The 12,290-nt window shown below is 42.0% G+C and overlaps 1 protein-coding gene across 2 annotated transcripts in view; it reads right to left on the bottom strand.

Moving 5' to 3' along the window:
• Positions 1-997: 997 nt before the first annotated feature.
• RBPMS (RNA binding protein, mRNA processing factor) overlaps positions 998-12,290 on the bottom strand; it is a 223,384-nt gene continuing 212,091 nt past the window's right edge. For both annotated transcript variants that reach the window (XM_083177449.1, XM_083177439.1), the window contains one exon: positions 998-5,807. The gene's annotated coding sequence lies outside the window, so the exon portion shown is untranslated. The remainder of the gene's footprint in view (positions 5,808-12,290) is intronic.

Raw genomic sequence — 12,290 nt, 5'->3', positions numbered from 1 at the left:
GCACATGCAATACAATGCAATGTGATCTGTGCTAGTACAGCACGGAAAGCACGCCCACAAAGCAGCGTGTATGGGCTGCATTATAGTCACTTGCTCATCATAGGGACAATTGGGTTAGCTGGAAGGTTGCATGCTAATGTAATGTGTGCTATATGGGAAGGAAACCTTGCTTGTTTTTGCCTCCCGTAACTACACATGTGGTGCAGGGGCATAAAGGATCCACCAGTGGAATACAACGGCATGCTTAAGGGGTGTGGCCAATTACTATGGGGTGAGACCAGCTGGCATAGAGGTTTGGACAGCCATTAAAGACCAGGAGCTAAATAGCCAGGTTTGTGTTCCCTTGTGTATGATTGCTGCTTTAAACAAAACCATCAGACTCAAACCAAATGTTCTGCACCTTGGGAACTTGGAGGCTATTACATTTAGCCCCATGTTTCTGACCCACCTAGTAACAATGTACAGTATAATGTGAGAGCACTGTCTGGAACCTGACACTAGAGGAACAACCCCTCAGGCAGTGTGGCCCACCGAGAATTCTCTACCCTGTGCCCATGTGGGCTAGTCCTGCCCCATACCTGCAATGTAAATCTACTCCTAAAGCTGGCCATACACTTATACGATATGGGCTCTTTTCACTCCATTTTGATGGATCGTGATGTGAAATCGGGTGAAAAGTGCCAAAATCATATGTGCCTAACCTCCAATTCCAATCCAGTGTGCAATCCCATGCTCATCATCGTATCCGGAGACAGCAATTTCTGCAATAAAATTTGTCATATCTGGCAGCACTTGCTGGGGATCGCACATGATACATCGTATACTAAAGGACTGCAAAAGATGTTGCTCCACTTTGGCTCCCCGGCAGGCAGTTGCTAAGGTAACGCATGCAAGGCTTCTTGTGATACCTCAGATTAGTGTATGGAGGCCTTAAGGGTAAGCAACACACAGTGGGTACAATATTTGTACCCATAATTATGGTATTATTTTTTTAACAAACAATCTATACTCCACCACATATAGAAAAAGTAATCCCTGAGAGAATTTTTTTTTATTCTTCAGCTATTATAAATTGAAAGTGACCAGCTGGTTTCAGGAAAGGCAGCTAACCAAACCAATTATATCTGTTCTGTAATGTTGCAACTCAACAGCAAGGAAAGTAATCCCTATATATATATATATATATATATATATATATATATATATATATATATATATATATATATATATATATATATATATATATATATATAAAAAGCAACAAATAAGTGGCACTCGGAGGCTTGTTCAAAAGGTGAAATAACAGGAATATTTATTCCTAGTGCAGGGAAAACGTTTCGGAGCACGGAGGCCCCGTCGTCAGTTCAGGTAATGCACAGGTATTTCACCTTTTGAACAAGCCTCTGAGTGCCACTTATTTGTTGCTTTATACTACTCAAGGACACCCCTTTTGAAAGAGGGCACCGGAGCAAGCTACTGGCATCCACCTTCAGACCTGAGTGCCGGCCTCATTGTTGTATATATATATATATATATATATATATATATATAAATATATGCAAATATATATATGTATATGAATACCGAGTGCCGACATCGTGGGGATTATATGAATATATGAAAATATTGCATCAACAAAAAAAAACAGTTTATCATTGTTGGGGGTACAATATGTTAGTGAATGACATAAATGAAAACCAGCTGTAGGGTAACAGAGAACAGATGAAGATACAGTATATTTATCTTTCAATATAAACAATCTTAGTGAAATCAAGACTTTTGTGCTGAAACGTCTCCTTTTCTTATTCCTATATCATCTGGTTCCATAACAATATGCATTAAAGACCATCAATATTGTATTTATTTAAGCAATGTGTTCCCTTTAATAGTGATTCTTTTCCTATCATACAGTATGTCATAGTAGACAACCGTTCATACTTTCCAGGGACAGGTATTAAAGATTAGTTCCTGAAAATGTTTTGACCAGCTTAATGACAAGCTCAACAATAAAATATCTCTTTCTTTCCTATAAGATATAATACTAATATTCCTGTTGTCTGTGCTTTTTAAAATACCTAAAACTGTAACCCAATAAAATGTGTCCCCAAGTGAATCAGTATGACATCATAAATATATTATGTGATGTAAGAACTCAATCTGCCCAATTTTTAATCCAAACACATTGTACCCCAATACCATAATATCATTTTTATCCAATGAGAACTCAACTTTGTCATATAAGGGCCCACAAAACGAATGATCGCTGTGGTAATATAGGTATCTGGGATGCATACAATGGCCATAGTGTTTGTGCTAATCCAGATTAGAAGGCTACATTGCCTGCAAATAACCAATGAGTCTGGAGGACAATACATTTTTAAGTGCGCTAAACTTGGTAACATCAGGCTATTGGGTGCTTCATCTTCTGAGCCCAAACTGCATGATAGATAAATTGGGGATCTCAGACTCATCAGTAGGCTGTTTACATGAGCAAATGCCAGAGGTATGGTATATTACACCTATTTATTGTGGTCATGACCTTTACCAACTAGTAATCAGAGAACGAATCAAGCAACAACTGCGGAGGTGGTTGAGGACTAGACATTTATTATCACCATTTGTGAACTTTGAACTGTTTTAGCGATTGTAAACTTGATTCAATTTGGGAGACCTCATCTGTGACACTGTGATCAGGAGAGCTGTGGTTTGTCAAGTTCTTACCTAACTGATGCGTTCATGATGTCATGCTGAGTTTTTTAGTACTTTTTATTTGTACACTATGGAGTCCTGAGAAACAATGCAGGACCAAGACATTGACTGGCCTCCAAGTTACATTTTATAGGCCTACACATGTGGTTCTTCATCTGAATGTACAGTATTAATCTACTTAACTGAGAACTCTGGACTACTCAAGTATTTACTTCTACAGGCCTTGTGTCTATGTATATTTATATTACATATTTATACAGAGCTCAGTCATTTTTACTTTACTACATAACTGTACTGAATTGTGTTTGCTGCTAATAAGGACAGCATGTCATTGCTGTGGTCCCAGTCAGAGGAGTGTACTATTGAATTCTTTGGACTTGTATCTGACCTATTCATTATTTTCAATTCAAATGCAGACTGAACAATACAGAGCTTATGTTCTTGCCTTATAACGGATCCTGTTTTAGATAAGCCTAAATTACTAATTGCTTTATATAATAGGGCTATTTAAAAAATAATAAATATTTAAAGAACAGATAAAGAGAGACACTTTGAGACTTTATGTAAAGGACAATATTATATACTAAAATTGTGCCCCAACAAAAGGACTGTTTTTTAATGCTGCAAAATCTATTTTTTATTTATATTTTAATGACCCTTCAGTTATTTCAGAGTGACAGTTCTGTTTTATATTAAGTTAGTAATGATTATTATAAGAACCTTTTTTTTTTTTTTTTTTAGAAAATGCAACCAAAGTTCACATTCACTGGCTGGCACAGAATAAATGTAGCACAATGACAGCTGGAAAATCAGGGGTTAAAACAATAGAAACAACAGTTTTTTTTACTACAGGTCATTTATGAACTGCAAAAACGGCAAGCTCAGATGCTGTGTTATCATTTGAGCAAGATCCAATATCAAGGTGAATTTATCTAAGGGCGTGTGGCTACTCTATAATATGTGCATTGACACATCACTGGGTCGCACTGTTGCCTGTTATGTACCCAGCTTTAGTCAATACTTATAGAAGAACACTCTTGTGCCCATTTGCAGCAGAGGGGCTTGGTTTCTGAACACCAACATTTCGCAATTTAATGGAAAACAATGTTAGCTGTCTTAAGGTGCCCATACACTACTGCGATGTATCACAGAAGTGTATGGCCATCCGACCCCCGCTGAGCCGCCCGGGACCTTCCCAGGCAGCAGGATCACAACCGTTACATTGGATGCTGTAATTTCACATGCGATGTATGCGACAGCCAGCTGGTCCGACCTCTGACTCAGGTCTGATGCGCACAGGACCGCGCATCAGACCCGAGGGGGGCGTCAAACACATGCAATTTGAACCAAATTCTCAGCCCGATCCATCAGGATTGGGTGAAATTGGCCCAAATCGGACTAGTATATTAGCACTTTTAGAGTTGCTCTTTATAGATGGTAGTAGTGTACTTTAGTTCAGTATATGACTAGTAATAGTAAAAAGCACATTACATACTGTGAGAACACAACACATGTAATAGAAGAATTGGACAACATCATAGGTCAAAGGTGAGCAAAGAGGGCTTTTATCATCAATTGTTGGAACTGCAATGTGTAAGACATGCCGCTAGCCATGGCTAATTATTTAACTGAAAAATAAAAAATAAAAAGTTCTGTAAGGTGTCATTGGGGTGTTTTGACACCTAAGCCCCATGACCATACACCAAATTTACATTACCTGTACTCCTAAAGATACAATGTATCATTAATTTTCCCTTATATCTGAAACATGGTTAAACATTATACAGTAAAGCCATCTGCTGGAAACCGAATTGTGCAGTTAAAAAGTTTTCACGTTCAGAATATCACTTTACTCTTTGATGAGAATAGTGAAACACCAGATTAAAAGTATGCTAATTGTAATTTGGAAGCATCTAATTAATGTATATTATGATTATAAACTTCATCTATGGGTTTTTTTGTATTGAAAGATTTAAACGATGTTGTGACCATCATACAGATATCTGTATTTCTATAGATAGTGTAACTGTGATGCCTTCATCCATGAAATATATATTTAAATATTGAAGTAAAAATAGTTATGGATGTACAGTAAGGGTCAGATGGATCAAGCTTTACAAAGTAATAAAATGGAGAGTGATAATCAGCCAGCCAATCAGCTCCTGCCTGCCATTTTACAGGCTGGGTTTGAAAAACGGCAGGTAGGAGCTGATTGGCTGCTGTTTGTCACTCTCCACTTTTTGAAGCTTGATACATCTGGCCCTATGTCTCCAAATTAGAAAATGGCCAACTTGTCTGAAATGCACTATGAATTGGATACAGATACAGCTCTGGGTGTGCTTGCATGGATTATCTCTTCATAATCGGTAAGGAAGCATCACTTTCTGTATGGAACTAAAATTCAGGCTTCAGCACCAGGCAACAGGTGCTAGAAATAGAAAACTGTTTAACTGCACTGCACACTATAGTACTATAATACAATATGAATGAACATACAATAGATTCCCTTTACAAAGAATCTTCTCTACATTAAATAAACTGGTTCTTATATTTTTATATTAAAGTAGTAGACATTGTTCTCCTTATTAACAGATCCCTCTAGATTTCACTTGGCGTAAGACTTGATAATACTGGAAAAGCTGACCTAGTGTATTAAATATTTACAGCTCATGAGAACAAAAAAATAGTATGGACACAATCTCTATATCTTAAAATACAGTTTTTGTTTAACAATAAAAAAAAAACTAAAGATCTCCAAACATGCTGCTTAAATTTTCAAAAAAATAGATCTTTTTTTTCTTTATTACAAGCATTAAAATAGGTCAAACTAGTGCCTCTGAACACAGTGTTAGATTTCTTGGGACGGATACTGCGAATTATTTGCCCCGGCTGGTTCATTCAGGATTGAAAGCAATAACTAGACCATCATGCATGGCAAGCTAAGCTTTCATATAAGGCACTTGCAGTTCTTTACAGTGTACGAGGGGTAGGGTATATATTCACTTGCATTTATCATGTCTGGCAAGGCAGATGTGTGATGGAGGCTTGGTCAGAGTCTTGAAGGAATTATGATGTATTGACGTTGTGATGTCATTAGCCTGTAGGAAAGAAATATGAAGGTGTTGTTAGTCAACAATAATGGACGTCATATGTACTTTTGCCAATTAGTTTCAATGAGATTGTTGGTGCACAGGTGATTGGACGTGTCTTGGTCCTCCCAAAGGGTATGTCCATATATGGGCATATATACACTTAAATGCTTGTTGCAATATATATCTATATAACATTAGCAACCATATATTGGGCAGAAGCTTCTTATTGATCCACTGGCAGGATAAAACAGACAAAGAAAAAGTATTCCTAATAAGGGCAATCACTGGAATTAACTTATTGAAATATTGCTTATGAGATCCAAATGGAATCATCTAGAAATAATACAACATCTTTAATAATATGATTACATTTTTTTTTTTTTTTTTTTAAAAAAGCCAGTGAAATATGGCATAAACTGTGGGAAAAAGGTAAAAAATAAAAAAAAGTGATTTGTTGAGAACTGAAATGTGCATATTCTATCCCAATACAATCTCTGACAGTAATACCGAATGGATAGCAGCTATAAATGTAGCTTACTGTTAAATTTTCAATTTAAATTCTCATACCTCCCAACTGTCACGATTCCGTCGGGACAGTCCCGATTTTCGGGTCCTGTCCCGACGTCCCACCCGCGGCAGGCATTGTCCCGCTGCGGGGGGTGGCAGTTGGGAGACCCCCCAATGTAGTAGAATAGACGCTGTGCGCATGCGCACAGCGTCTATTCTCGTATGAAAATGAGGTCGCGGCTAATTAGCATAAGCCGCGCCCTCATTTGCATACGCCACGCCCCCTTTACGCCCCCTTTTCGCGCGAGCGTCCCTATTTCTTCAAATGAAAAGTTGGGAGGTATGAATTCTTAATACATATACAGGGTCAGCTAATAGTGACTCATCCCACTTTTGCTGATATAGGTATAGAGAAAATAGAGTGATGTTATATTTTGGCTTTAATGTTAGAGCATCTAAATGAATCCACTGGCAGGGCCAACTGAGTTGAGCAGCATACAGGAATCTGAAGAATCCGGGGGTTTGATTTACAATCCATGGGCCTTAGGAGGTTCCACACTGAAATAATGCAGAGATAAGAGCACTAGTGAGTTTAATGTAAGGTTTTTAAAATGTCCGCAGCGGTCGTTTCTTTGCTTGCTGCGTCCAGTGGGGGGGGGGCATCTGTTGCAGATTTGGGTGATGGAAGGTGCTGGGTCTAATGCAAGGAGGGTTTTTTGCAGACAGGTCAGGGGCAAACGCAGGATTTTCAGAAGGGGGTTTCCAGAGGGGCGGAGCAAAGCATGGAAATGGACACTTAGGTGACCCAGTATATGCCGGGTTAGTAAAAGTATTAAAGATAGACCAAATGTATATAAATAATAATAATAATAATAATAATATATATATATATATATATATATATATAGATAATGGAGAAGGCCTGGCACTACCGCAGCTGGGTCCGAATACCCCGGTGCCTTCCAGGACAGGTAGGTAGAGGAATGGAAGAGGCGGCACTGAAATGGGATTTTTCAAAAGTGTATTGTGGCAAAAGAAAGGACCAACGTTTTGGGGTCTTAATCACCCCTTTGTCAAGGTGCAAGTGGAAAATGTTTAGACCGCGCTCCGGCGGCCTTCCTCAAGACTCCACCAATATCGCCACCAGCAAGCAATCCCGGTGGTGTCTTGAGGAAGGCCACCGGAGCGCGGTCGAAATGTCGACACATGACCTGACAACTGTCGCTGTAACCCATGTGAGAAATTAAACTCTTTTAAGCATAATCTAAAGAAGTCCTGGTGAGTGCATTCTCATATATACCCGCTGTTTATGTTTGGCTTTTCAAGCCATTGGATGGACACCCCAGGCACTGGATGAGCTAAAGGAGCGTGCCAACCCCTGTAACTGGATTATATATATATATATATATACACACACACACATATATATATATACACATACACATATATACACACAGGGGGCGTCAACAGCAGCGTAGACCCCTGGGCATAGCAATGTATTGGGGACCCTACCGATCCTCCAGCAGTAGGGGTGGGGTGTGCTATGAGCAGAAGCTTTGATGACCCGCGGGTGGTAGGGGGTATTATATCAACCGCTCAGCATGTAGGGCCTGGATCAGTCATTTCCATTAATTACCCCTTTACTGCACAGATGGTGGGATATAGGGTGGGAGAAGGGGGCATTGGGCTGAATGAAGGGGCCCTGATACATAACTTCTAGGGTGGTAGAGGATGTTTAATACACAGAGGAGGGGTGTATAGTGGAGTGGGCTTATTATTCATAATTTTCTGGTGGGAGGACAGCTTGCTTGACTGCAGATATCTCCAGTTCCCAGAAATAGATTTCTATTGTAATGGAATTAAAAACTAGAGAATCCCACCTACCAAATGGTACTGGGGACTAGGGGTGTCAGAGTTCAGGAGGCAGAGCAGTCTGCCAATGAGTATATAAAACTACATACCAGGTGTGTGGAGCTGGAGCAGTAACCAGCTGCTGAAAGGCTGATATCTCTGGTTCTGGGAAGAGTAGAGACAAGCTTCTAGTGTCAATCAAAGGGGGAGATTCCCAGCTTTTGGAATATACCCTCAGAAAAACTCTAAGTCAGACAGAACCTTAAATATCTGACTGGGAAGAGCAATTAACAGGCTTGGATTGGGACCACTGCTTTGAAGGATATCTCCGGTTCCCAAGGGCCGATTTTTTAAATTCTTGTACCCATGGAAAGAGGGGACCCTCAGCTTTCAGGCTAGGTCCCTGAGACTCCTGTGGGGTTTCTGGGTACTCAGAAACCCCCCTGCGTGCGCTACTGCAGGTAGTTCACCTTTTGAGCTCCAATGCATTTCTTGTGCATGATGCACTTTTTTCATGGATTCTCAGTGCCAGCAAGGAAGTTTATTTTAGACTTAAAAAAACTTTATTGAAAAAAGGCATACCTGATCCGGAATTGGTTAAAATGAGCAGGAACCACATTTTTATGATATTTTATGATATTGTTATGATGTGTTATGATCCTGATATTTCATTCAAGAGCTATGCAACTTATATGGCAAAGTATTTACACAATAGGGGTTATTCTAATTGACACATTTCCTTGCATATAGGTGCAGGGGAGCGATGTTGAGCGTCTGCGCATGATAATTTATGTGCATTTGCAGATGCTGGATGTGAGCGGGCATGGCAAACTCCTAGTTCGCCATCACATTCGCACCTAGCAGTGCGGGCGGGGGGCGAGGGGTGGGGGGTCGCACCCATGGGAATGCCCAGCATTTCATGGGCGTTCCAATGAAAATGCTGGGCCAGAGGCAGAACTCTGGGAGGCAATGGAGTCATCTGCCGCCAGGCTTCTGCTCCCAAGTGGGCACCTCTCCTCCCCCTGGAAGTTTAAATTAGTCATTTAAAAGCCAACGATATTGCTTCTGTGGCTGAGTTCTGAAATACAGATAAGGTTATATAGGATTGTGTGTGTGTGTGTGGGGACCAATATATATCTTGCCTCCGGGCAACTGGAACAAACTTCCGCCACTGTACTGGGCGTTCCCATGGCGCGGATGCAGGGGTGGGCAGCGGACGTCAGCAGATTTCAGCTGCCCACCCGCATGTGGACAAGAAAAAGGTCCAATGTGTCTAGCATTAGTAAGACTGCACACCAAAATAAAACAAATTAGAGATCTTCTAGTCCAAATTGAGGGGATTCAGAGATGCGATCTGTGTGACCCACATAAACTAGATTGAGTTCTAGGTACCTCGCCAGAATAAGGCCGAGAGAATTCTAGGTGCAGAACAATGCCTTCATCATTGTCATAATAAATAATGGTACTTGAGTAATACCTGGGTGCCCGATTTTGAGATCGGGTTGGAAAAATCGCATCGCATGCAACCAAATAGCATGCGATGCGATCGACGCGATTTTCAATAGGATTCAATGATAAAATGGTCCTGTTCCTTTCCCCACTATCCAAGTGGGCATAGAATTGATCTTATATAGCGTGGCGAGCGCAGCGAGCCCGAAGCGTGGTGAGCGCAGCGAGCCCAGCGAGGGGACGCGGAATACATTTTAAGTAATCCATGTCCCCTCACGGGGCTCGCTGCGTTTGCCACGCTTTGGGCTCGGTGGCTCGCTGCGCTCGCCACGCTATATAAGATCAACTCTATGCCCACTTGGATAGTGGGGAAATGAACAGGACCATTTTAACATTGAATCCTATGGAAAATTGCGGCGATCGCATCGCATGCGATTTGGTCGCGATGCAATGCCAATGCGATTTTGACGAAAATCGCGTCGCATTGCATCTGATTGTATGCCTTAAGTCAGGGGTGTCCAAACTTTTTGCGACGAGGGCCAGATTTGGTGAGGTGAAAATGTGGGGGGCCGACCATTCAGCCTGAAATTCTTTGAATCATTAATTACATCAGAATGGTCCCCCAGCCTGCCCCCATTCACTGTATGTCCCCCATTCACTGTATGTTCCCCACTCTGCACCCATTCACTCTGTCCCACAGCCTACCCCCCTTTACTTAATGTCCATCAGTGCCTCCAATCATTGTATGCCTGACCCTCCTTCACTGTATGACTCCCATTCACTATGTACTCCACTCTGCGCCCCATTCACTGTATGTCCCCCAGCCTGCCCCTGCTCCTCCTTCTCTGAATGGCCAGCACTGCCTCCATTCACTGTATGTCCCCCAGCCTGACCCTCCTTCACTGTATGTCCCCCACTCTGCCCCCTCCCTTCTCTGTATGTTTCCCAGTCCCTTGTGTGAGCCAGAGGAAGGAGAGGCAAAGCAGGCACTGCAAGGACAGGAGATGCTTGGGCTCCCGCTGCTGCCCTCCTTCACTCTGCATGTTACGGGAGCAAGCTTCCCCCTTGCTGCACCCCTCCCCAAACACTGCTGTCACTGATTGTGGAGTAGGATGATATACAATTGCAGCAGCAGGGGTAGGACGCCAAACACATCTGACTGTGGTGGCCGGCACCTCCTCACTGCAGCAGACAGCAAGGTAAAGGCATGCTTGCCGGGGCCCCACCTTTAGTGTCCTGTGCTATGCTTCCCACATCTAATGCTGTGCCCGCTTCCAGCTGGAGGCTGCGGGCCACTTGAAATGACAGCATGGGCCGCAATTGGCCCCCGGGCCTGACTTTGGGCATGCCTGCCTTAAGTTAAGGCATACAATCAAATAATCGGGCGCCCAGATATTACACAAGTACCTAAATAATCATCCTCTTCTGAATGAGCCAGCAATCTGATATCCTCTTCACAATGTGCAGCTTGGGAAGCATGTATAATATAAGTAACTGACAGGGAGTGCTGTTATTACTATTGTCATTGTGTAGCCTTCTCAGGTAGCTCTGTGTACTGTACAGTAGCTCCCAATTTACATTCAATGTGACACAATATAGGGATGTTCATTGTCTTCTATTGTCTTCTGTGAACAGGAGTGACTTGACTTGGTGGGTGTCTAAACATATATTTGTAAATGTGCAAAACTGTATCATCTGTATTTTACCTCCAAATGGAATAGAAGCGCATTACTGCTTCACAGCAGTTTTGTTGGCATCTTTTCTAGATTACCCCTCCCCGATCCATCATCTTCTGTGAACATAAATGCAATGGAACAAAACTTTCATTCCTGGATGTTACTGGATGCCAATGCCCAATTTGGTGCACACCAGTGGTGGATCGCGCCGGGAAGCCCCCCCCCCCCCCAGGGATATGGGGCACATGCCTATGGAGAGCACTTGCTGGGGGGTGGCACACCAGGCTGATGAGGTCAGGTGACGCAAACCCATGACACTCGGGGCCTGATTCTGGTTCCATCGCAAAAGCAACTCCTTCTTTAATGGACAAAACCATGTGCACTCCAGGTGAGGCAGATGTAACATGTGCAGAGAGGGTGAGATTTGGGTGGAGTTTGTACTTCAAACTGAAATCTATATTGCAGTGTAAAAATAAAGCAGTTACTATTTACCCTGCACAGAAACAAAATAACTCATCCAGATGCACATGGGGTTTTGTCCAATACAGAATGAGTTTGCCCTCAAACATGAACAGATCTCTTGTGTATGGTAGCCACCTAGTTTACACCCAGAAATGTCCATTTCACAGCCAGAGACCAGTGGTTGCACACAGTGCGTACCTCAGCGTATGCATAGTTTGCAGTTGATGTTGGTGACACAATCTGCCAATAACTGCAAGAAACGTATCCAACAGAAGCTGCAGTTCAAAATGTTGCTAGATGAAACACATAATCTAATACACTGATGAGCTCATAGAGACTCAGAAGAATTATAATTTCTAAGCATGAGGTCAATTCTTTAAGCCCTTCAGAGCATCTTGCTCCATTCTGTCATGCTCTTTAAAGCATATTAAGGGCGGGATGTATTATATACATCGCCGCCCAGCTGCCGCGATGCCAGCGCATATCTACTAACATGTGCGGCTGGCATCGCGGTGTCTAGTAATCTCCCTAAAGCTGGAATGGC

This window comes from Crinia signifera, chromosome 1 (genome assembly GCF_055691185.1).
Source record: "Crinia signifera chromosome 1, ASM5569118v1, whole genome shotgun sequence".
Classification (NCBI taxonomy): Eukaryota; Metazoa; Chordata; class Amphibia; order Anura; family Myobatrachidae; genus Crinia; species Crinia signifera.
Note: the sequence above shows the minus strand (reverse complement) of the source record. Positions and strands in the feature narration are given on the sequence as shown.